At 61.2% G+C, this 3,393-nt stretch overlaps 1 long non-coding RNA gene across 1 annotated transcript; it reads left to right on the plus strand.

Moving 5' to 3' along the window:
• The first annotated feature begins 230 nt into the window (after positions 1–230).
• On the plus strand, positions 231–3,086 carry LOC137455001 (uncharacterized). Its single transcript, XR_010990732.1, has 3 exons — positions 231–379; positions 1,208–1,800; positions 2,891–3,086. It is a non-coding gene; the product is annotated as an uncharacterized lncRNA (long non-coding RNA).
• Positions 3,087–3,393: the final 307 nt, after the last annotated feature.

Below are 3,393 nucleotides of genomic sequence, written 5' to 3' on the forward strand. Positions count from 1 at the left end.
GTGGCTGAAGAGTGCAGCTCCTAACAGCTGCAGAGAGTGAGCTCCAGTGCTGGAGGGTGGCAGCAGGGAAGGGAGCTGGAGTGAGCTGAGCATGGGGGCTGTGGGGGTGTTAGGTTGAGGCTGGGGCTGGGTGACCTTGTTCTAAGCAAAGCAGCTCCAGGGCTCCCTGGCTCCCTCAGGATGTGCAGTGTCACAGGTTCTGTTCTGTTTCTAGGCAGAGGAATGCACTGCCCCTGCCTGTGCCAGGGCTGCTGCCTCTGCTCCTCCAGCACAGCCTTTGAGCCAGGAGCAGCTGCTGAGGCAGCAAGTGCTTGAGAAGGAAAAGGAGCTGCTGGAGCTGCGGCAGAAGCTCTCAGAGCTGGAGCAGGCCCAAGCACAGGTGAGCAGGACAGGTGGTGACACTTTGCTGGGGGGGGCTCAGGCTCTTGGGGACAGTCCTTGGCTGTGCTGGGAGCTGCCAGCCCTCAGCTGGTGCTGCTGCCTGGGAAGCAGAGCTCTGTGAGGAGTGGAGCAGTGCCAGTTCATCTGGGGGGCTTGGGCAGGACGTGGTGACCTCAAAACTAAGACTTGCACTCAAAAGGGAGGCAAAAAAAGGTCCTGAGTTTCCCTCCCCAATGATCCCTGCCTGTGATCCTCCTCTTCCAGCCCTTCTTGTGGCTCACAGCAAGCCAGGCTTCCTCAAAGCTCTGCTCTGTGGAAGGACAAGGAGGCCTGGCTGCTGGCAATCAAGTCCATTGCTCCTCAGGCCAGGCTGGTTGGAGGCCAGCCTCTGAAGATGGCAGCTAAGCTGCAGGGCTTTGCCTTTGCCATTGAAAGTTTGCTGTGCTGGCAGCTGGAGGCAAAGCCAAGCACCTCAGAAGGGCCACAAGAGGGAAAGTGTCTCAGGGGCTGGGCAGCTGTGTGGCCTTGAGCAGGAGGGCTGGGGAGAAGCAGGAGGCTGCAGTGAGGCCCTGTGTGAAGGGCCACAGCTTGCAGTGCTGCTCTGGAGCCCTGATTCTGCACTGGGCTTGGATTGGATCTTTTGTAAGGGGGCTCCATGGCTGCAGTGCTGGTGATGAGCAGTGCAGGGCTCCTTAGCAGGGCAGGGGCTGAGCCTCACAGCTTTCAAGACACTTCTGGTGGTGGCTTTGGTTTGCAGAGAGGATCTGAGCAGCTCAGAGTCAGAGCTGTGCCAGGCAGCCCAGTGGTGGATTTGTCTGTCTTGCAGGCTGCCTCTCTGGGTGTTCAGCAAGGATCATCTCCTGCAGCTCCAGCTCCAGCCCCTGCTGAGCAGCACAGGGCTGCCACAGCTCATCTGGCAGCTAAAGGCCCTGCTCAGCCTGCTGTGCAAGCTGAGGAGAAGCAACCCTGCCCAAGTCCTCCCCAGCGTGCTGCCCCCCAGGCAAGGGACAGCACAAAGGTGTCTGGAGTCAGCAAGCAGCAATCAAGGCTGAAAAGACATCTTGAGGATAAGGCAGAGGGCGAAGAGAAGGAGGGGAAGAAAAGGAGGAGCTGCAGGGAGAAGGAAGCCAAAGCAGAAGCCGAGACATGCAGAGGCAGAGCAGCAGGCAGCAGAGGCAAAGGGCTGAGTGGTGCTGCTCACAGAGCCTCAGAAGAAGGCTTAGAAGTTAGTCTCCTCCTTCAGCAACTCCTCAAGTTAGAGAGCTGCCTCAGATAGCCCTGAGCAGGCTGAGGGGGCAGGGGGCAGGCCAGTGGCCAGAGCCGGCGGAGATTGCCCAGAGAGCAGAGTCTGGGAGGAGCTGCAGGAGCCAAGGGCAGGAAGAGAGCCAAGGAGGCTCCCTACAGCCTCAGCACTCAGAGGTGAGGAGCTCAGCATCCTGCTCTGCTCTTCAGGCCAGGCTTTGCTTGGCCCTGGCTGCTTTCTAGGCTGGGATCTCTTGCCCTTGAGGGTTGTCAAGGCCTGGTGCAGGCTGCCCAGGGCAGTGGTGGAGTCCCCATCCCTGGGGGGTTGGTGTGGTGCTGAGGGCCATGGTTTGGGGGTGCCCTAGCAATGGGAGCATGGTTGGACTGGAGCTGAAAGAGCTCTTCCAGCCAGAAAGGTTCTCTGCTTCTGCTGGCTCTTCAGGCTCTTGGGCTTGGGCAGGAAGTGCTGGCTGCCTCCTTGGAGAGGTGTCAAACTCCTCCTGGGGCAGGAGAAGCCAAGAGCAGGCCCCAGGAGAAGTGTCAGCCTCAGCAGGCCCTTGAGGAGGAAGTGGGGAGCGGAGCTGGGACCTCCAAATGCTGCCCACAGCCTTGGCTCAGCAGAGCTGATGCTGAGGCAGAGCCTTGCTGACAGTGCCCTGGGGCTGTGCTGTCTCTGCCTGCAGCAGAGCTTTGCTTTGTGCCTGGGGCTGCCCTTGGCTCCTGGGCAGCCTGCTGTGCTCTCTGGGTGCTGCTGTGGTGCTGCAGCCCTGCAGTGAGCACTGGAGCTGGCTGGAGCTTGTAGAAAGGATCCAAGTGCTGCTCCAGCTGACAAGTGAGATGAGCAGAGGCTGCCCTTGGCTCTTCTGCCGGGGTGGGACCCCCTGTGCCCCCAGGGGGGATCCCCTGTGCCCCCGGGGCAGACACTGGCCCAGAGTCCAGGTCCCTGTGAGCTTGAAGAGGAAGCCCAGGATGTTTAAGTGGGCAGTCAGTTCCTGTTGCTCCTTGATTCCTCCAAGCCCCTTGGCTGACCTCCTCAGACCTCCAGCATGTTTGACACTGAGGGTGGTGAGAGCCTGGCCCCAGTTGCCCAGGGAGGGGTAGGTGCCCCACTGCTGGCACCACTTCAGCTCAGGTTGCTTGGGGCTCAGAGCTCCCTGCTGTGCCTGCAGCTGTTCTGCTGAGTGCTGCTGCTTGGGCTGGCTGCCCTTGGAAGCTCCCTTCCCACCTCAAGGCCTCAAGGAGTCATCCAATGGAACTCTCCCCCCAGGCTGTGAGGCCAGGCTGCCTCTGCACATCCAAGGGGAAGGCCGAGGGCCCTGGCTCTGCTTCAGCCTTGAGCAGCTGGACCCTGGGCAGCTGTTGGTTGGCTCCAGCAACAGCTCTGAGGTGAGCAGCAGGGGCTGGCAGGGCTTGGGGGGAAGTCCCACTGTGGAGACAGGCTGTGGGAGCTGGGGCTGTTCAGGCTGGGGAAGAGAAGGCTCCAGGGAGAGCTCAGAGCAGCCTTCCAGGAGCTGTGGGAGCTCCAGGAGAGCTGGGGAGGGACTTTGGCCAAGGGCTGGGGGAGAGGAGGAGAGGGAATGGGGTGAAGCTTGGGGAGGGCAGCTTGAGCCTGGAGCTTAGGAAGAGTCTTTAGAGTGAGAGGAGGGAGAGCCTGGCACAGGCTGCCCAGGGAGGCTGTGGCTGCCCCCTCCCTGCAGGTGCTGAGGGCCAGGCTGGATGAGGCCTGGAGCAGCCTGGGCTGGTGGGAGGGGTCTCTGCCTCTGGTGGGAG

This window comes from Melanerpes formicivorus, unplaced genomic scaffold (assembly GCF_026170545.1).
Source record: "Melanerpes formicivorus ecotype bairdi unplaced genomic scaffold, bMelFor1.0.p_v2 SCAF_89, whole genome shotgun sequence".
Lineage (NCBI taxonomy): Eukaryota > Metazoa > Chordata > Aves > Piciformes > Picidae > Melanerpes > Melanerpes formicivorus.